Source organism: Mchenga conophoros, linkage group LG3 (genome assembly GCF_057382185.1).
Source record: "Mchenga conophoros isolate Kocher_MC1m ecotype Shallow Benthic linkage group LG3, M_conophoros_male_GT1.1, whole genome shotgun sequence".
NCBI lineage: Eukaryota > Metazoa > Chordata > Actinopteri > Cichliformes > Cichlidae > Mchenga > Mchenga conophoros.
The window spans coordinates 63,609,179-63,637,160 of NC_140528.1; the positions used below are offsets into that span (position 1 = coordinate 63,609,179).

The window sequence follows — 27,982 nt, forward strand, 5'->3', positions numbered from 1 at the left end:
TAATAATAGGGGTCCACAATTTTCCCATCAAACAGTTTTATGAATGCAGCATTTTTTATTATTTATGTCAGTTATTATGCTCTTTGTTCACTGAATGTCTTTATTTATTTAGTTATTTATTCATTTATCCTCGTTGACAGTCGTATTTGTCAAGGTCTGCGGAGGCAGACCGTGCGGAAAGGTGTGTGGTGGACCCAGGTGCGAACACAAACGAGGATGCAGGAGTGGATTCCAACAAAACGAGCCTTTTATTATGGCTGATGAAAAGAACAAAAACAGAATGAGGGCAGCATACGTGTAGTACTCAACAGAAAACCTAAACTGGACAAAACTAAGGAAAGACTATGGCTGGAGGTACAGAACACAGGAGGTGGTAACACAGACGACGCGAGACAGACTGTATGAAACACAGAGACTAAATACACATGAGGGATGATCAGGGGAAGTGGCCACACATGGGAACACAGCTGACACACATGAACTTAACGACAGGACAGAAGGAGTGAAACTGAATACACTGACCGTGAATACAGACTTTCAAAGTAAAACAGGAAACATGGAGATTAGACAAGACACATGAACCGGGGAGACGTAGTACAGGGGAGATGACATAACCGACAGCATGGACTTGACAATATAAGACACGCAGACATAAACACACGAAGGGCAAGGGAGACTTAATACACGGGTAATATGTACAAATGGCTGGACTGCCTTAGTGACCCTAAACAAAGAATAAACATCAAAATAGGCTAAAACACAAAACACTGGGTCGCACGACCCAGGACCATGACAATACCCCCCCCTCAAGGGCTGGCTCCCGACAGCCCAAAACCGAGAAACCAAACAAAAACAGAAAAACCCCACCCAGGGCGGGAGGCGGGGGACCAGGACGGAGGGACCAGAACAGGAAACAAAACGAACAACAGAACACACAGGAGCACAAGACCAAAGTCCAAACAAAGTTCAGGGGGCCGACCCAGAGCCCACAGGCACAAGAGTACACGGGTCACATGGTCGGGGGGCCGACCAGGCGGGCGGCACAGGTGACAGAGCCGGTCCGGAGGCCGGCCGCGCAGAAGGCAGCGGCGGCGACGAAGGCGACGGAGCAGTTCAGGAGGCCGGCCGCGCGGAAGGCAGCGGCGACGGAGCAGTGTCAGGCGCACTGGCCGAGGCCCGGTGGACACAGGACCAGACGAGGCTGAAGACTCCGATGAGGCCGGACCAGACGAGGCTGACGACTCTGAGGCTGCAGATGACGACGACGACTCTGAGGCTGCAGACGACGACGACGACTCTGAGGCTGCAGCAGACGACGACTCTGAGGCTGCAGCAGACGACGACTCTGAGGCTGCAGCAGACGACGACTCTGAGGCTGCAGCAGACGACGACTCTGAGGCTGCAGCAGACGACGACTCTGAGGCTGCAGCAGACGACGCAGAAGGTGGCTGGATGGGCGGCTCGGGCCCCCCAGCCGACGTGGCATGGTGCCGGACGGGCTCCTCGGGCCCTCCAGCAGACGTGGCAGGTTGCTGGACGGGCCCCTCGGGCCCTCCAGCTGAGACATGAGGCTGAACGGGCCCCTCGGACCCTCCAGCGGAGACATGAGGCTGAACGGGCCCCTCGGACCCTCCAGCGGAGACATGAGGCTGAACGGGCCCCTCGGACCCTCCAGCGGAGACATGAGGCCGGAGGGGCTCCTCGGGCCCTCCAGCTGGCATAACATGAAGTGGTGTGGATGCTGCAGGATGCCGGATAGGCACACCCGGGCATCCAGCAGCAGGCGCAGGGTGAACAGTTAAGGAGGCCCCTGGCTGGACCGGGAGCAGGGCTGCCACCTGGACAGGGAGCAGAGCAGGAGGCTGTCGTGGTGGCGATGACTCTCTTGAGCCTCCAATGGAAACATGAGCCGGTGCAGGCGCCTGCAGAGCGACAACCGCTCCCACCTGAGCGCCGAGGCTGGGTGCGGAGCTCAGCTGTGTACTGACTGGCATAACTTTGGGAACCCACCTGGGTGTAGGAACAAACCGGACGGCAGCCATTCCCGCCTGGGGTGTAAACGCAGGATATGGCTGACCTCCGGCTGCCCTGACCCTGGTGGTGGGAGCTAGCTCAGGTGCTGGCTGGGTGTCCACTGCCTCTACCTGGAGATCAGACGCAGGTGAGAGGTCAGGTAACGCCACAGCCACCCTGGGAGTGAGCACGAAGCTCCGGACACTGTCCTTGGCAGATGTAAGCAGAGGAGCAACGACAGACAAGGACCTCGATGTCTCTAAGTCCTTAACACAGTCCGAATTGTCCTTAGTTGCCCTTCTTGGGGAGCTAAACACTCCTTCTGTCTTGGAGCACGATTCAAACAATATTTCAGACCAGAAGCAAGGTGGCTCAGTGACACAAGTGACAGTTATGTTGTCCCAGGAAGCATGACTCTTAAGGCCAAGACTCGATGCATGAACCCACATAACACAACCAGGACTAGGTGCAGATGATTTGAACACAATAATTTGGCAGTCACATGGGAGACAACTACATTTACTGGAGTCTAAGAGCCCTGTTGGCGAGACTGAGTTAAGGAGGGGTTCAGCCCCACACACTAGGCGGCTGTAGAAAGCTAGTGAGTGGGATGCACATGGACTTGGCGTGGCATAGAAAACATAGTGGACTGGCTCTGAGCAATCCGGCTGAATTGTCCTTAGATCGGCCAGTTCATTAACTGTAGTCAAAAGGCCCTGGCCCAGGGGTGCGGTTAAAGGGCTAGCTGGTTTGTGATGATTAGCGTGGCGCGCCCCCCCCCCCCCCCCCCCCCGACAGTCTTGGAAACACAAAATACAGCCTTGTCATTAGATAAGGGGAAAGCACAACATAAACAGACCTTCACTTTAGTATTAACAGAAATCACAATGCCATTCACAGACATAGGAAAACCCGGCAGGCCCTTAATACTCGTCCAGCCCCGGCGGACTGGTGCAGAAGAGCGGTTGCTGATGTCGGACCCCAAAGCACTCACTCTGGTCACATCATCAGCAGAGTGAGGAACCTGGGGCCCGATTAGCGCCGGAACATAACATACAATTTCCCGATCAACACCAGACGTTCCTTCTTGCGCTGGGCTAGTTACATAAGCAGAACATTCATTATTCGGCTTGGGAACAGGGAAAAAAGACCCCAAAAGGTGGGTGCTAGTCAAAGGGAATACAGTCTTATTACTAGTCAGATCAGACGTTTTCTCACGTGATTTATAGTCAATGGATAGCAGGGGCTGAGACACAGTCTTCGAAAAGGCTCCAGATGCCGTAACAGTCTTAAAAGAAGCCTCCTTAGCGAAAGACGCATGTCCTGGGTGTGCAGCGTCTTCTCTATCCTCTATCTCCCTAACCTCCCCCTCAGCCTGCACACTCATAATAACAGGGTTTAACAGAACATCGCACGGGTTGATCCCCAAAACCGAAGTGCCTATGGCCGGTTTGGCAGTGTCAGGTTCACAGTACTGTGAGGGCAGTGTGGCGTCCCCAAAAACAGCATGCCCAACACCAGAAAACTTAGCTTTTTTGTCAATACAAAACGTAGGCACGAGAGTAACACCTTCAATATCAGTAGCCAGAGGCACGGGAAAGACAGCTTCTTCACTGGCCTCCGAGAAAACAGACTGTGACACGGTGCCTGGGGGGGTGACAGAGTTAACAGTACCGGTACACGGGGTCTTCATCTCTGAGACATTTATTGTCCCTCCGAGCCCCTCGCTCTCAGTACATCCAGAGCGATTAGGTGGACACAAAACATCGTCACTAACCTCCGAGCGTCGGGCGATGCGGTGGCGACGCGAACGCCGTTTCTTCTTGGCCGTGGGTCCCGTTGACGTGGAAAGTGGAGCCTCTTGCGGCGTCGCAGAGGCTGAGGCGGCGAGTGTTGGCGGGGCGGCAGGCGGGAGCTCCAGGCAACTCCGGGGGCCCCCAAGGGCTAGGCGTGTCCCGCGGAAGATCTCACCGTAGTGAGGAGCGAGCCATGGCTCCTCCCGTAGCTCCTCCTGCAGTTGCGCGCATGCGGCGCGCTGCCGTCCCTCGAGGTCGGAATCCATGCCCCCCACAGCTTCCTCGTGTAGCTCAGTGGAGGGCGACACATGCCGTAGCGATGAGCGACGGCGACGTGAACGTCGCTTCCGTCTTGAAGTGGACGCGGACGGAACTTGGATTTCTGTGGCGAGCGGCTCCTCGTCTTCCGACCACATCCGCGCCAGATAAGAAGCGGGAGAAGTGTAGTCCGATCGAGGCGGCGAGGACGGGCGGCCGGTCCAAGGCGGGGCGGCTGGCAGAAGCTCCTCCTCGGAGATAAGCCAGGGCTTCCAGCGTAGCTCGTCCTCCCGATACGCCCGCAACACCTGCTGCCGCTCCTCCTCACCGAAGTCAATAGCCTCGGGCATCTCCGTGCAGACAGGCGGTGGCGAAGATGCGGAAGCCGATGAAGTGTGTGTGTCGGTGGTGAGCCTCACCGTTCCGACTCTGACCGCCACTGGTTCATGAGGTAGCGGGGTAACACCGCAACAGCATGGCTCTGGTGACGACTCACGCTCGCCGGGCCGCTGCTGCTGCGGGCGGAGTCGGAGAGTGGAGACGAGAAAGTCGCTGACGAGGGGGTGCAGCGTCTCCCATAACCAGGGGAACACGGACACGCACACCCCTACTTGGCGGGCTAACTCTTCCCGTTCCCCCTCTCTGGGACAGTGCAGCCATCGGTCGCATAGCGACTCCACTGTCCGGACGATCTCCATGTCATGTGTCGCTGGGTCCGGCATGCTCGCGTCGTACTGTCAAGGTCTGCGGAGGCAGACCGTGCGGAAAGGTGTGTGGTGGACCCAGGTGCGAACACAAACGAGGATGCAGGAGTGGATTCCAACAAAACGAGCCTTTTATTATGGCTGATGAAAAGAACAAAAACAGAATGAGGGCAGCATACGTGTAGTACTCAACAGAAAACCTAAACTGGACAAAACTAAGGAAAGACTATGGCTGGAGGTACAGAACACAGGAGGTGGTAACACAGACGACGCGAGACAGACTGTATGAAACACAGAGACTAAATACACATGAGGGATGATCAGGGGAAGTGGCCACACATGGGAACACAGCTGACACACATGAACTTAACGACAGGACAGAAGGAGTGAAACTGAATACACTGACCGTGAATACAGACTTTCAAAGTAAAACAGGAAACATGGAGATTAGACAAGACACATGAACCGGGGAGACGTAGTACAGGGGAGATGACATAACCGACAGCATGGACTTGACAATATAAGACACGCAGACATAAACACACGAAGGGCAAGGGAGACTTAATACACGGGTAATATGTACAAATGGCTGGACTGCCTTAGTGACCCTAAACAAAGAATAAACATCAAAATAGGCTAAAACACAAAACACTGGGTCGCACGACCCAGGACCATGACAGTATTTTTATATTTCTGCTATATTAAACCTTTTCATTCTTTCACTGGGGTAAAGTCACAGTGCTTCATGCTGTCAGCTGTGTTTCCCAGCCTGCATGTGTGCAAGAGCTGGAAAGTTTTCTATTTTAGGTTCGAGCTACTGGTTACTGGCCAGAGCTGTGAAAGGCCGCTCAGGTTTCCTCTTAACAAATCCAATAAACAGGTTATCACTTAAAATCAATCGGACTTGATTCTCACAGAGCGAAGTTATAGCAGCACCTGCGTTTTGAGAGTGTTGACGGATGACACTTGATGCCACCCCGTGAACAGCTGACTAAAACGCGACATTTTTAACCCTGAACACGGCGGCGTGTTAACTAACAGATTCTAACCAACCCCGAGGAGAGCAAGCTGTTCGTGCTGCTTGTGAAAAGTTACTGTCAGAAGTGGGATTCGAACCCACGCCTCCAGGGGAGACTGCGACCTGAACGCAGCGCCTTAGACCGCTCGGCCATCCTGACTTAGGTGATAGCGCAAGTTTTAGAAACGGAACAGTGCATATATGATGATGGGACTTTCCCACGATTCTGCCTGTAGCGCATTTAGATAAAAGACAATGAAAGCGTCAACAGAGCCGCTCCTGTGAAGATAAGGAAGCGAAAGTTCAAGTTGCTGCTCGTTTACCACGTGATAGACACGCTCGCTCTCAAACCTGCAGCCGTTTGACATTTACCTCGACGGTGTAATGTGACAGTGTAACTGCCGCTGCTTACACAGCAGAGGTGGGCAGATCGATAGCATCATACCTGCACCTTATTAGTTCTGGATCGATACTAAACTTATACTATCAATATTTATTTCAGTCCTTTAACATCAACATGTAGCCCACTGAACTGTGTTACAAAGATATACATTAATTTATTTGGAAATCAATAAAATGTACCTCAAATATCAATGTGTTTTATTGTTTTAAATAATTATTGTTGAAAGTAAAAATCACAGTGATTTAGAGCTCGTTAAAATGCGTTCAGAATATTTGCAAATAAATGATGATTCATCACATAATGATATCAGTGATACTGGCCTGTACTGCTTCCAGCTCTGAAATATTCCAGCGCAATACACGTGGAGGTTGGATGCTGTAGTCTGCATCCAGCTGTGAGTTTGTGCTGTGTGTTCCAGCCAATCACAAAACAAAACTACAAAACTTTGAACAGAATACAGGAAATGAAGCCAACGGCTAGTTTAGAGGCTGATGTGAGTGGTGATTTAGACCTGACCACTTTCCTGTCATCCAAAAAATAGATAAATGATTCATTATTTCCCCACAGGAGTTCAACTCGTTTTGCAGAGAAGGTTTCGCATCACTGAGACCTTGGATGGTAATTCACATAGAATACCACTTGCAGTGGCCTGGTCAGGTCTTTTAGAAGCAAGGCAATAAAGTATTATATCTTGCATGAGACACTAAAAGGATTGAAAAAAAGACTGCATAAAGAGTATCTAAAGAACAAAGCAAGGAGTTGAACAGAGTGTCTACGCAGTAAAAATAGTATGCCCAATTTTAATGTAATTAAAGTGCTCGGTTTAATTAAAGAATGTGTCATATGCAGGTTGCACTCGGGTTAAAGAGGGCTATGCTCATTATTGCTTTATTCATAATTAATCAGGTAGGTTCCACTGAGCTCGAAAGGGAGACACTGCCACGGTGAAAGGCATGAAACAATAATAGAGATCCAATTAAAAAAGCAGCGTCTTACTAAAAATTTTAATTGCTCTTTAAAGCCGTTACGAGTCACCGGCTCTCTCTCACTCAGGGGATTAAAGTTTTTCTTCACGGAGGCAGAGATCATGGTGATTTTGCGAGTCTTTGTGAGCATCCTCTCCGTGATTGGCTGGGGCACCACACATGCCTGCCATCCTGAAAATCTCAGTCCTGGCAACGCCGCCCTCATCTGCATCCGCTCCCATCGACTGTGCTGTTTGAAAAAGCAGAGGGTCCACGACGTTCACGTGGGTTAGGATACAACACCACACTGAGGTGATCACTGGGGGTTTAAACACCACTGATCTGATATAGGTGGGGGTGTGGAGGCTGTGATTATCTGCTGGTTTACATACATCATGTTTGTGCTTGAAAATGAGCTGAATCTGAGCAAAAGGGAAAGATTTAAAAAAAAAAAAGGAAAGGGACACACACATTTACACAAACGCTCCCACTCACCTGCTCCAGCTCCGGGGCCCGCTCAGTACTAATGACAGCGTGATTGGATTATCCAGGCTTTTAGCAGTACCACGGCTGGAGATAAGAGGGAGAGATGCTAACCCACAAAAGGTCAGGCTGGGGTCAACAAGAGGCCAGCCGGGTTGTGACCTGTTGCGTTAGGACAAGGCTTTTGGCAGGAAGGCAGCAGAGGGAGGGAATGAAACAGTTTAAGAGACAAATAGTAAGAAGGAAATGTTTTTTTGGGTTGCTTTTTTTTTTTTTTAGCAGAACGATGACAGATTAGATTTCTAGGAATTCAGAGAGGAGGATGCTCCGACCGCCGAAAGGGGAGAGGGAGCAAAGATGGAGTGTGTTTGCAGATGGGAGACGGGATGCGTTGTGACAGAATAGCCTCACAGACACTGCTGGCCTCCTGGTGACTCCACTGTACTCGGCAAACACAAACAAACAGGGAAGCCGCCACCAGCTCCACCGACTCTCTCTGATGTGAGACTTCCCTTTTTTTCTTCTTCTTCTTCATCCTCGCTCACATTTTCTCCCATCCCTTTCATAAAAATCTGCGTGCAAACCATTACATTTGTGTCCAAACACACACACACACCATCACCTTCAGCAGAAGAACATAATTTTCTATGACCCTAAACTACCCTTTGACCATCTGGTAGGAGCCAGAAGGGATTAATGGGATATTAGGATTTGGGCCACGTGTACCACTTGATGTTATCATGGATTTGTGTGCATTCATGGAACTGTGCTATATAATCCGCTACTACACTACTGTCGTTGGACACAAATGTTTGCAGTTGCAGGTGTGAGTGAATGAGTCCAGTTGGCTCTGACTAAGAATACCTGCCTGTGAGTCAGCTCCCAGCGGGGCGATTCGTTTCTGCATTAGTTCAGACCAGAGGATGTCGACCGAGTCTATTAGAGTGAGTAAATGACAATATTCTCCTGTGATTAGGCCCCAGCATGCATTACACACAAACACAGACACATACTGAGAGAAAATACTCAAAATGTAAGTGCAATATATATGCGTGAACTATATTGCTCATGCTGATCACTTTAAAGACGACCCGGGTTCAAAAGTTCAAAAACGGGCAAATCCAGCTCTCAAAAGGGAGCCGACTATTACACTAATGTCGGTTTCCTGGCTCTCGTTTTCTATTCCATTTTATCATCTGTTGTATTAGTTATCCCTCGCTCTATTGTTTATGAGATGGGGTGATTAAACAGGACTAAAATGTTGGTCCAATTTTGTGTTTTTCATCTTTTCATGTTCGCAGACACACAGATTGCTTCTTAAGATGTCTGTAATGTATTTTAGATTCAGTTCAATTAGACAGTTTTAAAATATATTTTATTTTGGAAAACATGATTACGAGTTGCATATTTTTTGTTTTGTCAGAAATATATAATAGTAGCATTTTTGAAAATAGGAAAAAAAATCCTTTTCACAATACAAAAAATAATTATTTTTTACAAAAAAAAACAATTTTTTTTGAAAAATTTCATCACTACTGAAACTTACATATGATTTCATACATGATACCAAAGTTGTTCCGCCTTACTAGATAACATATGATGTTAAAAAACGGACAATGAAATTTAAAAAGTGATTAAAATTTTGTTTCCCTCACTGTAAATCACTTTTAGTTGAATTAAACTACGTTATATGTTTGTCCTGCCTTGGGACAAAGAAATATAGTCTTAGCACATATTTAAGAAATGCATTTACATGATACCTTCCTTCAAAATATAATAACATCAATAAATATTTAGATTTTTTTAAAGTAGATAATTTGTGTGTTTTTCTCCAAAATGAATTTGTAACAATTATATATATATATATATATATATATATATATATATATATATATATATATATATTGTAACAATTATATATATATATATGTGTGTGTGCATGTGTGTATGTGTGTCTTTTAGCTGCGTCTTTAGGTTTTTCCCCCTGTGCTCTGTAGGTGTCGCTCTAACTCTGTGATCTGCCACCTGTTGCTCTGCTTTTTCTTCCTCAACAGGTTCCCCTCTGCTGATTCTCTGCTGAGCCCCAAATCTCAAAAATAAATAAATAAATAAAACATGAAAGTCACATATTTAATCTTCAAAATGTTTGGAATCTAACATTTTGACTCTGCTTCCACAGTTGCTTTTGCTTCGCTGTGAGGCCACAGTGTGTAAATTCTGCCTTGATATTAAGTTGAAGACTGAGGAAGAAACAACGCGTCAGTCACTGTACGCCCAACGACCTTCCAGACACGGTGTCAGAGTCCTCCATTGTTGGCTTTTACCCTGTCTCCTGTAACAGCAGCTACATCACCGTCTTACAGTGATGATGTCAGAGGGGAAGCGGCCTGCTGAACCCGGCACAAAGTGGCACAGACGGCCGATCAGCGTCCCCGGGTCATGTCAGCAGAGGAAGCAGGCTGTCTGGTCATGATGGGCACACAGTGGCACTGTCTGCAGCTGAACACACACTTATACTGTGTGGGGGAGAATTATTTTTGAATGTGGTGCACAGCATAAATTAGCATAGATTTAATAGATTTAAAAAAATTTATAAAAAGCTTTTAAAACATCTTCATCATGATCTCATCTTCTGCTTATTTTCTTGAGTTCTCAAAAGCCCTGAGCTGATTTGTTTGCACCTTTGCAGATGATCATTTCATGACAATTAACAGAAATAACACTCATTTTTCTGTAAAAAATTGCTTCCTGCTGACTCATCAGGGTCAAGGGTCAAGGTTGGACATAATTAGCTTTATTTAGTGTTATTTACATGCACATGGGGATCCTGGCTTTTAGACTGAAGGGCTCCAGGATTTCTGCATTTCAGCTGGATGCAGTGATGAAGCAAGATATTTTTAAATCAACGTATCTTTCTTTTGTTCAGTGTGTAGCTGTTAAATCTCTAATTCAAATTAATTAGAGACCCAAAGCACTCCCCCCCCCCCCCCCCCCACCTAATTATAGTTGATTAGGATTTTTTTTGTTTTACATCACCTATGCTGTATAAAAATCATACTTGAAGCTGATAAGACTTTGAATTTTAGTGTTAAGGGGAGGACTCAAGGCAGGAAAAAAATCTGTATTCACCAGAGAGGCCACACCCTTTGTCTCCTAGAGCGTCCATCATACCATCACTCATCCAGTTTGTTCCTTATTAGGCAGACATTTCTTTACACACCTGATTTTTCTCCCTCCTCTTATTTCTTTTGTCAGCTGAGAAAATTTTAACCTTACCTTGCATTCCCCATTTCTCATTTCTTTTCTTTTCTTCTTCATGTCCACGTGTCAGGTATTCCTTTTTTTCTTCTCTCTCTATCCAACTTTTCTCTTCCATAAGATAAAAGTATTTAAAGTTCTTCCTCAAACTTCCCCAGTGTTTCCATCCTCCGCCTCCCACCCGTTCCAGCCCCCTCCTCAGATTTCATCTCCTCTCCATTCTCTTCCCACCGTCTCTCTCCAACTCCCAAATCTTCCCGTCCTCTCCCCCATTTCCCTCCTCCAAAACAGTGTTGTTTATTCACTTTTCATCTTTTTTCTCAACTCTCCCCGTTTTCCTCTCGCTTCTCTCCCTTCATCCCCCTCCTCCTCCTCCTCCTCTTCCTCCACTTCTCTGTGCAGCTGGTGAGGCCCTTCCATTAGTCCTGACATGCAGAGGCACTGATTCTGTAAAGGTTGTGACCCCTCGCAGCGGGCTTCACCAGGGCTTAGTCCTACACGCTCACACATCTGCGAGCCCCGGGACGTCCACAGCGTGCACAGCTCTCCCTTTACACTACACACTCGTGCACACGGAGCCGCACAGGTAGACACCCGCATCCAGAGAGGATGTGGTATGTGCATAGTGATGCAAGGGGGAAAAATGCACAAATATGGAAGTGCACACTCTCACGCACACACAAAACTCTGCTTTCATTGTACTGCCCCTCCCTCAGCAGCACCAACTGACTGCACAGCTGCTGTGTGTGTGTGTGTGTGTGTGTGTGTGTGTGTGTGTGTGTGTGTGTGTGTGTGTGTGTGTGTGTGAGAGAGAGAGAGAGAGAGAGAGAGAGAGAGAGAGAGAGAGAGTCAGATGTGCAATGAGAGAAATCCTGCTTAATTGGACTCTCGGCCACTCTCTGCTTCTCTCTCTCTTTCTCACGCCTGTCTCTCCCTCCTTCCCTCTCTCTCTCTCAGCAGCTGTAGTCCAATCGTCCTTCTATTATCTTCCTTTTCTATGATCAACATCAGGTGTTTATGTTCAGCCTTCAGGTTTGCCTTGGAGTTTTGTGTCCTTTCACAAACACAGAATCCGATGAAAATAATCAGAGAAGCTCTGGTGTGCTGCTTCAGTGCTGTTACACTGCTGCATGGAGTGAAACCAACTTTGGAAAATGGAATAAATACAAGAAACCTTTATGTACAAGCTTGATAGCGGTGGTGGCGATCCACCATGCTGCATTGTTTCCCAAGTGAAGAAAAGAGACAGTGTTTGTAGACGTGAATGGCCTGAGACATTTACTTACATTAGGCCTACAGAGAAGCACATCATTGTAATTATAGCTCTTTAGTCACACTTTTGATTTCACCGCTGCTTTAATTCTTCATGGCACAGACTCAACAAGGTGCTGGAAACACTTCACAGATATTTTGGTCCATATTGACATGAGAGCATCACACAGTTGCTGCTCATCCATGATGTGAACCTGCTCTTCCACCACATCCCAAAGCTGCTGTGTTATATTGAGATCTGGTGACTGTGGAGGCCATTTGAGAACAGCGAATTCAATGTCATGTTTAAGAAACCAGTTTGTGACATGGTGTGTTGTCCTGCTAAAACACAGTGCACTGTGGTCATTAAGGGATGGACATGGTCAGCAACAATACTCAGGTAGGCCAGTGTGTGCCAAGAAAATATCCCTCACATCATCACACCACCACCAGTCTGAACCAGCTGATATGAGGCAGGATGGATCCATATTTTCACCCTGCCATCTAAATCTTCCAAAAGGAATTGAGACTAATCAGACCAGGCGACGTCTTTCCAGTCTTTCAAAACAACCCTAGAGATCCTGGTCTGGGAAAATTCCAGTAGAAGTTTGAACTTCTGCAGGTGGTCTTCACTGTGTTTAAATGCATTTTTGGCCACTGAGATGTTTACAGTAATCCTCTGAACAGGTGCACCTAACATGCTTGAGATAGATAGATTGTTGACAAAACTCATATATTAATAATCTCATAACATAAAAGGAGTATTCCTGCAATTAAAGTGTGTGGAAACATATGAAAATGGTTCTGCAAAAAAGATTACTCTAGAAATACAGAGGTGATATGATATGGCTCTAGGTCAGTTTACTCCAATTCAATTTTATTTATGCACCAATTTACAACAAACAGTCACCCCAGGACAAAGAAAACTGTACATAAACAATCAATTGGCAAATGTGGGAAAGAAAAACTCCTATTTAACAGGAAGAAACCAGTTCCAAGGGTGAGGGCAAAGAGACAGAAAAATGAGCGCACTGAGAGACAAGGACGAGGACTTGCTACATCACTGTTTGTGTGATATGGACAGACATTAGTTCTCCTGGAAACAAGTCTCACTGCTCCTCAGTTATCTTGATAACTCCTTTGGTAGTTAATTCATCCTATGGATGCATTAAGAAAGATACAACTAAAACTCACTCTCATATATTTACTGTCACATCAAAAAGATATGCTGAAAACACAGCTCAGACTGCATTGCTCTTACTGAATAGATTAGATCAATATAATAGATTTATAGATTGGAGTTCCAGGTTCATGGAGTGTATGTCTCCCTCTTACAAACCCTCAGTCTGTGCACCCTGTGACACCCCATCACCTTTGCTCACCATCATTGTTAATGTGCATGTTGTTACAAATGACAGTATTTAAAGAAATGTGCTTTTTTTTAAAGCAATTTCATATAACTAGTAAGGGATATTAAGGAAAACTTAAAATAAAATATTAAGGAACCTCATTAAGGAAAACTGCTTAAAAAATCTGAAAATATATCAGTGGTTAGCTTGAAAGCAGTCACTGTTCATGCCTATATGAAGAGTAAATTAAAGTGATGCAACTGTAGCTCAGGAGGTAAAGCGTGCTCTCTGCTAATTGGACGGTTGGTGGTTTGATTCTTGGCTGCTCCAGTCTGCCTGCAGAAAGTAAGATGTGCAACACCAAGTTGCTGTCAATGCATTCATCAGAGTATCAGTGTTAGATAGAAATGAATAGGAATGCAACATAGGAATCAGCCTTTCAATCATAAATAAAGTGTTTTAACAGCAGTTTAATTAATTTAAAAGTTGCTCTTTCATCAAGTTAAAGTTTCTGTTTGTTTGTTCTTAATCTTAAAAACACAGTAAGAAAAAAAGATACCAGAGTCAGAAGAGCAGATAAAAATCAAATGCATGTTCCAAAGTTGACATTTAATATAAAAATAAATGGATAGAAATAGTCACTTGACTATTTCCTGTAGCCGAAACCTTTGCTGAAGTTTTGTGTTTTTTACTGATGTTGTAAATTGCTTGTAAGTTCCATCAGTATAAAGACTGCAGAAATTACTTTTGAATTTTGTTGCCGTCAACCATCACAAATTGAATTTTATTTTTATCCTTAATAATTACACACAACAATAATGTTTTATTGCATGAAGTCTTTATGTTATTTGTTGCCTTTTCTGAATGAAACCTGCTGATTTTGCCAGGAAACATCTCATTTCCCTTCAGTCTTGCCTCCGACCTCCCTCCTACCTTGTTTTTCTCTACCAGGTTCTTTCTCCACCTCTTGCCACCATTTTCTCTCCTCCTCCTCCCTCCTCTGTTCCTCCCTCCTGTTCCGAGCCTGTTGCTGCTCACTGTAACTGGCAACTTTGCTTCTCTCCCCTTTTGTGGCAATGACAAAGGGGGCCAGTGCCCTCTCGCAGGCTATGTTACAGACTGTCACATGAGGCGGACACTCTGGGACGGCCCGGCGTTATCTACTGTGACAACTCCGATTACTTCCACAGCCTCCCATCTGATCAGCACATCCAATTCAATTAGTGGCAATTAGTCCTGGTCCTCCCTCCTCTTCCTTCTCCTCCCTCCACTGCCACCTACCTCCTCACTCACCCGCTGTGACTCTTCAAAAAAGCTGCCAGGCTTTGAACAACTCGCTGAACCGGACTGGCTGGTGAACAGCTTTGGATTTTGGATTTCAACTTGTAGCCCCCCGATCCTCTCAAGCACCTCCCGCCACCCTCGTCCTCATCCTCCAATTATCCAACACACACACACAATGACTCATTCACACATTCATACTCGTACGCACCACCAGAGCACATATTCAAAGTGACACATCACCTAGAAACCGCAGTTTTCCGAACATGAACTCCCACAGATCCGATTCAGCAGCACTGAGGAATGTGCATGAATGAAGGGGATAATTTACACGTACATAACCAAGCAAACGTGAAAGCTCCAGCAAAACTCAAATCACAACTCTTCAAATGATGCAGATATTTTTACACTTTTTGAATAGTTCACGTCTTTTTTTGCTATTTTGAAATTTATATAAAACCACATTTCCAAAAAAGTCTATTTAAAAGTTAAATATAAACAGAATGCATGATTTACAAATCTCATAAACCCATACTGTATTCACACTACAACACAGAAAACAATCAAATGTTTTAAACTTTGAATTTCATGGATCTTAAACCTGTATATACCTTTCAGCATTGACGGTGCCATTCTAGATGTGCAAGATGCTGATTCTATGGGCACTGATGCACCCCCATACCATCAGAGATACAGGCAGAACTGAGCACTGAGAGGATACGGTGTCCATTTTTCCAAAAATAATTTCATGTCTTGATTCATCTGACTACAGAACACTGGACAGTGTTTCTGGATCACGTTCACGTAAGGCTTCTTCTTTGCTTTAACCTACATTTGTGGATTGCACAGTGATCTGTGTTCGCGGACAGCGATTTCTGGAAGTGGCAGTGATTTCCATGACAAAGTGTGTGCTTTTCACACAGCACAGCCTCAGAGCCTGGAGATCACAAACATCTGATACAGATTTTCAGCCTGGTCCATCATGCAGAGAGATTTCTTCATTCTCTGACTCTGTTAGTGATATTAGGTACAGAACTGTAGATGATGAAATATTCAGTGTTTGTTTGTTTTTTAGTATCATTTACTTTTCCAGCCGTTTGTTGCCCCACCGTCTTTGGGATGTTTTGTCATGAAATAGACAAGAAATTGACAAGTTTTATGTTTTATTTTGAATGAAACTGACAGCATCCCAACACTTTTACGATTGGGGTTATACTTGCAACACTGCAAACAGATGAGCACCTTTAGCAGCTTTATTTCCACATGGAGATGGAGGTGACCAAAAAAAACATAAAACTGCTTGGTTCACAGAAAATAACTGAGTTAAATGTTAAACATAAAAAGTTATCAGATTTTAGTCATTTACAGTTTAGTGCAGTGTTGTGATTATTTTCAGTTGTCAAAGAACATATTTCTATTTGTGCAATATAACATTTCTGTATTATCTTTATTATTAACCTCAGGTTTGTCTTGTGATCTCTTGTGGAGGCCCTGGCCCCTGGTTTACACCTGCTAAACTAAGTTATGAATTAACACATTAACAGTGTAATTATGTACAAACAGTGCTTCAGAGAATGTACCGGAAAATAGTCTGCACCAGTGCTCCCTCATTCCCACCCTCCCACCCCCTCTTTACTGTGGGGTTGCACACACCTGGCCTTCACAAATTAGGGCCCTGGAAAACCAGCAAGTGGAGAGAAAAGCGGGATGCGTGGGGGAGCGAGGGGTGGGGAGAGGGGGCGTTCGGTCGTCGGGGTCTTTCAGCATTCCGATGGAGCAAAAAGTTAATGACGGGCCTATTGTGTTGTGAGAAAGCTGGCCGGAGGAGAAGTGTTACTGGGAATCACCGCTTGTGCCAGTGAGCAGCGACAAAAGGGGGCTGGCCATAGGCTGCACTGAGTTTTTGCCTTATTTGTATCACTTAGATGTGTGCACTGTGTCAAAAACAAAAAATGCACTCAGTCATCCTCGCTTCTGCATGCAAACATACATCTTTGGAGTAGAAAACCTTCAAATAATGAGCTGACTTATTTGCAAAAAATAAAAAACCTGGATAATTAAGAAGGGCCTGAATGGGTTTGGTTTTGGCACAAAGATAAATGTAAATGTTTGAATTTTTAAATCATATCCTATCCCCTTCTCACTCCTTAATCCCTCCCTTTCCTCCCTCTTCATAAAAGCCGCCCTAACACGCCCGCCTTCCCTGCAGGCCTTAATACATGCTGACAGTTTCCCTCCGTAATTGGTGATCACACCCAGATGGATGGTTCCTTAATTTGCTGTTCCCAATAAAGCCAGGCAGCTCAAGGGGAAAGGGGCAGCAGGGGGAGTTGAGCTGTGAGGTTGTAGCGATGGTGGTGGTGGGGCGATGCTTGATTTTGTTGGTTATAGATACGAGAGCAGTAAACACCCTAGGCTGTGGGCCCGACAGTTTGACCAGGCCTTTGTTCACACATCCGCTGAATAGCAGAAAAGAACCCACCTCCTCTTCCTCAGCCCACTCCTCCTCCTCTTCCTTTATTTTTTCCTCTTTCCCATTAATCCCAGTCTGCTCCCTCTCTCTTTGGGTTCTTCTGTTTTCAGTCCGACCCGGAAGAGAGCACTGCGTGAGCGCTGGAGGATGTGTGCATGTGTGTCCTGAGTTTGAGCCAAGGGTGTTATACGCAAATGATCTGCGTCTCCATTCCCTTTTCAGCGACTAAACGGATTGCTGAAGTCAGAGTGAATGAAGTATGAATGGAGGCAAAGAACTAAATGAAGTTTCAAGGGTTATAGGTTATTGTCTGGGCAGGAACCTCCGATCATGTGTGGTCGTTTTTGGCTCTACTAGGGAGGACACAAATAGAGTGACGGACGGAGGCGAAGCAGAAACCCCCACTACTAATGAGGGCAACCTGCAGTGACCCCAGCGACGCAGAGTGTCACATCCAAACTGTCGGGATGATCTATGCGAACTACAATAATACAAACGTGAGACATTTGGCCAGTCAGAGATGATATAAGGGAGACACAAACCACTGGAAGAAAGCTGAAAAGAAATCATAGGTTAGTTCTGTAAAACTAAAGACTCCTGTTACATGACACAGAATGACAAACTGCTGTAATTCATATTTATGCAAAAAAATTTTATATTCATTAGCAGCAACTTTAAGCTTCACTGTTGAATTTTTTGAAGACTCCAGTTTGTTCGTGTGAACAGGAAGTGTACTTCATACCCTAAGATTAACAATTGTACTTTGACTAATTACATTTTCAAATCAAACTCATTACTTTTAGTTACATAGTCAGTGCAAGCTTACAAATATCAAAGTTTGAGCCTGAACTGTAGTTTTGTTTTTTAGCACAACATGGACACGAGTGCATATGTCCCTGAGTTGTGCTCTCTGTACTTCAGCATCTACCTCGCGCTACAGAAGAGGAGCGAGGATAACGGGAGTGACGTTTTTTTAAGCAGCAGGTAATTTGAAATGCGACGTTTCTATAAGCTGAACAAACATCAGCAAACACACTGTTCGTGTGCAAAAACCAGGACAGGAGGAGAGGCTATATTTAACGGTGAGGACTGCTCAGTGACACTGACAAACTTAAATCAGATTTTTTATTTATTTTTTTTATTTTGTGAAGTCCTGAAATAATAACTGAGGTATAGACCTCAGTTATTATTTTGTGTTATTTCAATGATGAATGGAAATACTCTGCGTTTAGTGGAGGATAAAACTTGTCACACTGTGATGGATTTAAGCACTGTGGTGGACTGATGCACAGAGGCTGTGGTTTCATGGTCAGTGTTAGATTAGATCAAGTGCTGCACTGAACTCCACCTTCATACCAACTTTATACAGTCTAGTATGAAGACAGTGTAAACTGTGTACTGTCAGTGTAGATGATGGAAATCAACCAAGATAGCTGCGAAACATCAGTTGACATCCTGAATTCAGTTGTGTAAATCCACAGAGCAGTAAGCCTCAGACCAGCAGCAGCAGGTAAACTGATCACAGCCTGCACACAAAGAAAACCTACTGGAGCTCCTCGATATAAAATTATTGTGAGTTGTGATTATTTTCCCCATGCTGAGCCACTATAACCAATTTTAGGTTTACACACCAGCTGAATCCCATTTTTATTCCCTGACTGCACTCATTTTCCTGTTTAGGTGTGGAAGCAGAGTCACCTTCTACAATGCAAGCAACACAGAATAGAGCTATTTTTAAAAATTCTCCTTTTTCTCTGCTCATGTTCTGCATAAAAGATTCAAGCCGAGTACGTTTATTAGAATAAGATTTCGGCTGAAATAAAGTTTACATTCCTATCTACTAATATAATGTTATTACATTAATATATCACAAGGTTCAGTTAGTTTTGTACAAAAACAGCTGGTAAAAACGTCCTATAAAGAGCTTCTCTTCAGTTTCTTACTTTGAGTACATTTCACAGACTGTACTTTTTTACTTTTACTTGAGTAAATAAATGTAATCAGTACTTCAGCTTTTACCAGAGTATTTTTTAACACAAGTATCTGTGCTTTAACTTAAGCGCAGAATGTCTCAATGTTTGCCATTCTAGGTAGGACCAATATGTTTACATTACACATGCTCTGCATCGGCAGAGCTGTGAAGCCAGATGATACAAACCAATCAGTTAAACTGCAAGAATGGCTTAAAGACATGGATGCAAATAAAACTGAGGTTTTTGTACCCAGCCCTAAAAATCTTAGAAACATGGTGTCTAACCAGACGCTAAGTCTGGATGCCATTACCTCGCCTTCCCGTCACACTGTGAGGAATCTTGAGTATATTATGCAAATGCTTTCTTGACTTTGCGCAAGAAACACAATATGACTAAAATTAAAAACATAATGTTGCTGATGCTGAAAAACTATTTCATGCAGCTATTACTTCTAGGCTGAACTATTGTAATTTGGGGTCTTTACCTTACAAGATAAAGTGCCTTGAGGTGACAGCTGTTGGGATTTTATATAAATTGAATTGAAAGATAATTTATGGCATTAGAATTATTATCAGCACATCGTCGGGAGGAATGAAAGCTTGACTGGTGGAGCAAACAGCATTTAGGAACAGTTAATTACATAGAAACATCTGCTTTGAAGCAGCACTTAATAAAGACATGATACATTAACATGCCTTGGATACAGAAAAACACATAATTAAAAGAACCTCATTAGACACAGAAGAATGAAACAAACATGACATTTCTGATAATCATGAAATAAGCCAGAAATACAATCAATATCTGATCAAGAGACAGTATAGACAGTGAAAGCTGTTATCTTCACAGAACTTCATTTATATGAGGCGAATGTGCTTAAGTGCTGAATGAGATACTCAAGATTCCAGCGTAGAGACACAAGCGAGGACACACAGACACTCTATTAAGATTGTCTTATACAAATTCTTAAGTACTTTTTCACCACTAACTGCATTCTGCTCATCCTCACCTCACCTGTTATTTCCAAAAGCACTCTTCAACCACGTTGAATTGCAAATAACATATTCCTCCTCAGTGTTGCTGAATCTGTAACAAGTTATTGTCGATTCCCCTTGAATGCCAGCCTGATGACCCTGAATGTATGTAAAGTAAAAGAAGCTTTCGGCACAAAACCTTGTATTTATTGGATGAGGAAAGGTCTCTGCCATGCATTAGCACCATGCATTACTCTCGTTGGGCACAAAGTGAAGTCGGAGAAGGAAAGTGAACAATACAGTGGATTTAAAAGCAGCGTTGATCGAGTTTCCTCCAAGGTTTTAAGACTGCTGGCCACAGCTAATGGGGAAAAGATTGCTTCAGAGGACAGATGCGATGTGCTGTGGGAGACAAACGAAGGTGCTACTTTGTGTCCTTGAGGTGTGATCACTTTCTGAAAAATCCACTGACCTAATCAAGCAAGATAAGCACAGGAATGGCTTCTCCACAAAAGCACCTTTATACACACAGCCAAAGCAATCAAGTCAATCTAGAGCTCTGTCCATTGATTCTCAGCATGATCGTCACAACACTGGAATATTCTCAATGCACTCGCTGCTTGTTTCCCATGAAATCACAGCTAGGTTATCTGTCTGCAAGTTAAATGGTCAGAAATGTAAAAGAGGAGATGATACAAATATGTGGCCTGCTCTGGCAAAACAAGATCCACAGGCAAAACAAAACTGGGAGGAAGGTCGTCCTTGAATCCTGTGAAAGTGTAAACCAGTGGCCTCTGCTCCTCTTACACCAACTGTCCAATTTGTTGTGCTGAAGGGTAACTTCTGCACAATAAATTGTGTTCTCAACTTTTTAAGTCTTCAGCTGTGCTTCTTTGTATGCAGCGGGCAGATTCATTCAGCTCTGTGAAAGGCTGAGAAATTGAAATGTTACAGAGCAATCATAGAGGGTGCGTGCAACCACAATGCCACAAAATTACAACTATTACAGGTCACCAACAAATCTTTGGCTTAAATGCTTGTGTGTCCACATTGTGACCTGCATTAGGCCTTGATGCTAGTGTTTGCAGATGGGACCGAAAATGAAATACTTTTATCCTGTGAAAATGCAGGCATGTTTGCTGTTTGCACCACAATGCATCGGCAAACCTTCAAAAGGTAACCATGAGAAAATGTAGTAAAATTAAAATGTTTTTAGCGACACGGTTTTGTATCCTGCTCGAGGATGTACTCATTTGATTTGATTTTCTAATATCTAAATTTGACACATTTTTTTGGGCACTGTAGTTGTTTGGATTCATCATGCAATACCATCAGGGAGGCATCTGATAGATCCCAAATTCATTCTGTGTACCATAGAGGCAAAAAATAAAATAAAATAAAATAAAATAAAAATCCAGTATTCAAATTTGTAATTCAAGGCTAGGTTCATACACGAGAAGGAAGTTAGCGTGGTGAACAAAAGTGGCAAGGTGCAGACACAAAACCAAGGTCCAAAAACACTCTGAGTCTTTACATGAGAAACAAAAAACAGGCCGGAACAGGACAGAAAAACGTTGGTTAAAAAGATCTTACAGAAAGAACTCTCAAGGAGAATATTACAAAAAGCCTGTAAATACTTTTCTGGGAGCTGAAAAACTTTCTGGGAACAAACAAAGGAAGACATGGGGTTATGGTAGGAAAGAAAAGTACATTTTCTACAAAGTTCTAAGGTTTTACATATCAGAATATAAAAATATTAATCTGGTCTTTAACTACAATCTATGATGAACACCAACGCATGACGTGTTACACTGTGTCTTTTAACAAAAACTAAACCAAAATGCAGAAGCAGTGTGTGAAAACTGAAAACACGCCGTGACTCAGTAGCTTGTAGAAACAGCTTTAAGGGCAATAAATTGAAGAAATAGGGAGTGCAGAATTATTAGGCAAGTTGTCTTTTTGAGGAATAATGTTATTATTGAACAACAACCATGTTCTCAATGAACCCAAAAAACTCATTAATATCAAAGCTGAATGTTTTTGGAAGTAGTTTTTAGTTTGTTTTTAGTTTTAGCTATTTTAGGGGGATATCTGTGTGTGCAGGTGACTATTACTGTGCATAATTATTAGGCAACTTAACAAAAAACAAATATATACCCATTTCAATTATTTATTTTTACCAGTGAAACCAATATAACATCTCCACATTCACAAATATACATTTCTGACATTCAAAAACAAAACAAAAACAAATCAGCGACCAATATAGCCACCTTTCTTTGCAAGGACATTCAAAAGCCTGCCATCCATGGATTCTGTCAGTGTTTTGATCTGTTCACCATCAACCACAGCCTCCCAGACACTGTTCAGAGAGGTGTACTGTTTTCCCTCCTTGTAAATCTCACATTTGATGATGGACCACAGGTTCTCAATGGGGTTCAGATCAGATGAACAAGGAGGCCATGTCATTAGTTTTTCTTCTTTTATACCCTTTCTTGCCAGCCACGCTGTGGAGTACTTGGACGCGTGTGATGGAGCATTGTCCTGCATGAAAATCCAGCCACGGGCCCATCCATCTGGCCCATCAAGACTCACTCTCATTTCATCAGTCCATAAAACCTTAGAAAAACCAGTCTTGAGATATTTCTTGGCCCAGTCTTGACGTTTCAGCTTGTGGTGGTCGTCTTTCAGCCTTTCTTACCTTGGCCATGTCTCTGAGTATTGCACACCTTGTGCTTTTGGGCACTCCAGTGATGTTGCAGCTCTGAACAGTTCGTTAACCAATAAGTATTCAATCACACAGACAGATCAAACACCTCACCGTCATTCTGGTTTAAAATACTAAGATGATAACAGTGAAAATGCTCGACTGGATGCTTAAAAACAATATATATTTTTATATTGCACTTTCTCTGGTCATAAGATTCTCAGGAACTAAATCCCTTTAGATTTAGATTAGTTTAAAAACAGTTCAAAGCACTAATTTCTAATAAACAGTCATTTCTTCTTCATCTTAGCAATCCCATCAGACATTATGACTTCACCTAACAGGAATCGCACAGGTGCTACTAATTACATCAATATGGCAGCTCAGTTCTGGTCACTTGCATCTACACCAGCATGAAAGTGAGACATTGAATCTAAAGCAGCTAAATGAAATTCAGCTGGGAAATAAATCTATAACATCTATGACCCAACAGTGTTGCATCTCATCCCCTTTTCTTTGCGTGATTTAAAAAAAATCCCTCGTGTCCTGTTGTTTCCCCTCTCTCCCTCTGGTCAGTGGGCTTCTTAGGAATGCAGCTCTGAATATTTTTACGAGCTTAAGCACGACACTTGTCAAAACAAGGAGACATCACTTAGTCCATGAGAGCTTTGAGAGCCAGGTGGGCTTGGGGCCTCCACTGAGGTCTCTGCCGTGAAGATTACCTACCAATTAACCTCTGACCAGACAAGGATGTCCCAACACTTATTTCTTAACCTGTTTTTCCCTGCATTAATTTAATGCACGGATCAGTTTAATTTTGGTCATTTTGCTGTTACAGATTTGGCGACTGTTCTGAGAGGCTCTCATAACCAAGTGAGACACATCTGTTTGGAAGGCGATATTTTTGTTTTGAGGGTGGATTGATTACCACGGGTCTTCAGCAGTTGGAGCTAGCTGAGGAGATTGACACATAAAGTCCTTCTGCGAGGCTGTTTTCTATCTATGTGTTGCTATCACCCCGCTCTTCATCTGCTCAGTCAAATTAATCCAACCACAACCTCAACTGCACGACCCCTGACCCTGCGCACCTCTTTGAAAGTCACATGACCATGCAGGTGTAGAGGGGTCCCTGGCCTGGCCGACCCCCAATTAGTGACCCTAATTAGTGGAGAGGCCCCCTGATGGGCTGCTGAGCTGCTTTATCAGAGGAGGAAGGAAGAGGGAGAAAGGATGGAGGGATGGAGAAAGGCGAGCGGGGGCAAAAAGGCGGGGGTGGCAGGACAGTGAAGCATTCCTGAAGATCTGTGGACCAAACGCACACCCTCATTCTCACACACACACAAACACAAACACAAACACACACTGTGCATATTAAAAGAAAAACAGAGCCAATGTGGAGCTGAAGGTTCATTTGTTGATGCACAACAAACAGCTTCTGAGTGGTGATGTGGAATTGATCTGATGCTCACTTACATGAGCGTGAGTGCAGACTTTGTAGCCGTTTTTCCTTCTTATTCATTTAATCTCTCGCTCAGACGTCTTTGTAAGACAGGCTGCTATCAGAGCAAAAGAATCAAATCAAGTTTAAAAAATCATCAAGATCACACAGTTTAGATTTAGAGGGTTTTTGTTGTTGAAGGTTTTCATTTGTCTGCTGAACTGTTGTTCCTACGTCACTGGTGGAGACGATGGTATCGTCTGTATGTAAACACACATTCTGGTGTTTGGAAAAAAAGGTCATCACTTCACCAAACTCTAGTTTTCATTAGAAACTTGCCTCAGTGTTTGTTTGTCTACATCACCAGGAGCTGAGAAACTAAAACTATGACACAGCTACAACTCACACTCCTGGAAGTACTTATGTTTGTCACATATAATGAAGTTGGGCTAAAATAAACTATTTATAACCTTTATGCCTCTTTAGTTTATTATTATAAAAGCTATGTATGACAAATTTAATGACAGCAACATCAACAGAACTTTCATTATGTCTTTTATATTCAGATGTCATCAATGGGCCATAGTCAGACAGAGTGTCCAGATTATAGAATCAATAGATTCCATAATCTAGAATGGGCATGCACAAGCAGTCTAAATATACAACTATATTTCCTACACATATAAGCCAGTGTAGTTGATAACAGATATTGCTTTAAGCCTATAAGAGTACTTAGGCTGTATAATGCAGCACATTAAATATTGATTTGAATTGATATGTTATGTTTTGTTTGTGTTTGTGATGCTAAGGTTATTCATTTAACTGAAAAATGTGAAATTACTCTGTGAAGCACTTTGTTAAACATCAATCTGTGCTGAAAGATAGAAAAGCAGAGCTTCAGTATCACAGTCAAGGTTTGACTGCAGCTAAATTAAAAAGTAAAACAAGATGTGGGGAAAAAAACATTTTAGTTGACAGAAAAAAAATAAAGAATAAACTTAAAAAGTAAGAAAGAAAAGAAAACCAACTGAACTTTGTGAACTTACAAAACAAAACAAACAAACAAAAAGCAAAGTTACAAATGAAATCTTCTTAGTTTTAATTATCTTTATTGGTTTGGTAAAAATTTGTCGGTGTAACCAGCCTTTACCGAGGCCGGCATGTTTACATAACTGTGAGCCAGCTGCCTTTGTAAAGAGCTGTGTTTGTATTGAAGCATCCATTCTGCTTTGCCTAAATATTTCCACTGATAAGGTCTCTCCATATAATCATAATTAGAAAGAATAAACTGTAAGCTAACAAAAATAAAAATAAAACAAGCAAACTCACTCTGAAAACTAAGTGAAACTCAACTGCACTGAAAACAAAAACTCACAAAACAAATAAAATCAAAACTTATTAAAAAATGAAAATAAAACTACAAAACACAGAACTAAAACCAAAATAAATAAACCAAAATAAACACACTCATCATGTTAAGTGACTTTATGAAGTGTTTGAAGTGAAAATTCAGTGAAACAATAAGCGCACTCCTCAAACACCACGGTGAAAATAACATTTAAAAGTAACCAAATAAAGCATTATCTGGTTTTTAAAAATATAAAAATCCCCTACTGTTTAAAAACGTGTAATTTACACACCTCATCTACCTTACAAAGCTTTTGTACTACTTTGCCTTTGATGTTTAAATATTTTTCTAATGTTATTTTCTTAAAATCTTCACATTTTTTAAATGTATTATTTAAAAATAATTAAAGTAAGAAAAGTATGAAAAAAATTACAAAGTTTGTTCACTGATTCTTTTTACTATAATTCTTTCACTGTTCAGTGATTATTCGTTTGAACTAGTGCATTTTAATTACTAATTATTGATTACTATTACAGGCATTATTGGCTCAGTTAAGCTGCCACTGCACAAACTAAAATAAGCCGCTTATTAATTGTTATGAGTCAAACTGACAGTTTGATAATAGTTTTTGTTCTATTTATTTTTAGTAAAATACTGATTTTTATTTTTCCAACCATGTGTTTTTTTTTTCCAGGCAAATAAAGTTAAATGCAGCAATAATTATCCTTTAAATAGCTGTTGATAAAATTGCACCAATTAAAAACCATTAAAAACCAACAAGTTCAGCCTTGTTGCTCCTCCCTGGAAGCTGTTTATCACCAAAGTTTCTTCCCCCGCAGTTACTCTCCATCCCCGCCCAGCTCTGCCCTCCCCTCCTCCCAGCCCCTCTCTAAAACAGCCCACCCATCTGGTCTTCTTTCTGCTGGCCCTCTCGCTTCTTCCTCGCTCAAATAAAGGTGCCAATCACTATAATTGGCACCCTGCAGATCGATTGTCCCTGTTTGGAAAGGTGCCCCTCACCAAAGTCTGGGCTTACAGGGGATATATGTGGTATTTTACCTTCACGGCTTTGAAAGAGTTATAACTTGTTCTTTCTTTGCACATAATTCTTCACACTGACATGTAATTTGGGGGACTTTTGGTAAGAAATAATAAAAATGTGATTCATGTGACATGTCTGCGTCCGCGTGACCCAGCGGTAGGTGCTACATCACAAAGGGTTCATAACAATCTTGGTGAATCTCAGACTGCCCTCTGTGAGGACCAAACATGTTCAGTATCTTTAAACTGGAAAAGCTAATCACAGCTATTTGTCATGACTGAAAGATCTTCTTTTTTCATTAGGGAATAAAAACGGGTTACAGGTGGGTGAAAAGTAGCTGTAAGTCCAGTTTTTGTGGGTAGAAAAGGGGATAAAATAAAATAACGCTTACACATTTATTGAATTATTCTATGATTAGATATTTTTCCTACTTATTTCTTGCCTTTTCCTTTATAAATATACGCTGGTTGTTAGGGCTTACCATTAGAACATGGTTACACTGGCTTTAATAACAAGAGCAATAATAATAATGCCAAAATATACCCTCACTGTACAGAATCTTTTAAAGCACTGCTCTTTGCATTTAAATCCGAGGTTTGTTTAGGGAAAACAGACCAATGAGTTTATAAGGTGTCAGCAGCGCTCTTCCAATTCTTCCTCTAATTTGACCTTCTCCACTATAATAAATATTTTTGCAATTAAAAACATCAGATTATTATTTCATACAGGCAGAATCACATGAGTCATTTCACATTTCGTGAAGTATATTCTCATCCAATTAATGTCCCAAGGACGTGCCAATTCAGGCTTTGTGCGCCACCATGCAAACCAAAACATAATTAAAGTGTGAGGAATTTAAAAGGCAGCACCTCCACAGAAAGGCCTGGAAAAAAAGAAGAAATGAGCCGTCCACTGCTTTGATTTGCCAAGCGAATAGGGAGAGGCCAAGGTTTTTAATAAAGCTGTAAGCAAGCTAAGGCACTTTCAAAATGCTCGGAGTGGATGGAGGAAGCTCAAGCACGCAGATGTTGGTCATGTTTGTTCACTGACAAAGACAAACGAAATAAGCCTCTGCAAGGACTGTGGATTACAAATACTATCACTCACAACAAACTGTGAAATAACTTATTTTTTTTGAGGGGGGGCATTTATTAATTATTATTTTCTTTATATTCACTCTTTAAAGTTGCATTTTTGGCCCTGAGGCAGGCCAGAGAATGAGAAATAAAACAGAACACAGGAGGCAAA

General features: G+C 42.9%; 1 non-coding gene across 1 annotated transcript; it reads right to left on the minus strand.

Moving 5' to 3' along the window:
* Window positions 1-5,866: 5,866 nt before the first annotated feature.
* On the minus strand, window positions 5,867-5,949 carry trnal-cag (transfer RNA leucine (anticodon CAG)). Its single transcript has one exon. It is a non-coding gene; the product is annotated as a tRNA-Leu (tRNA).
* Window positions 5,950-27,982: the final 22,033 nt, after the last annotated feature.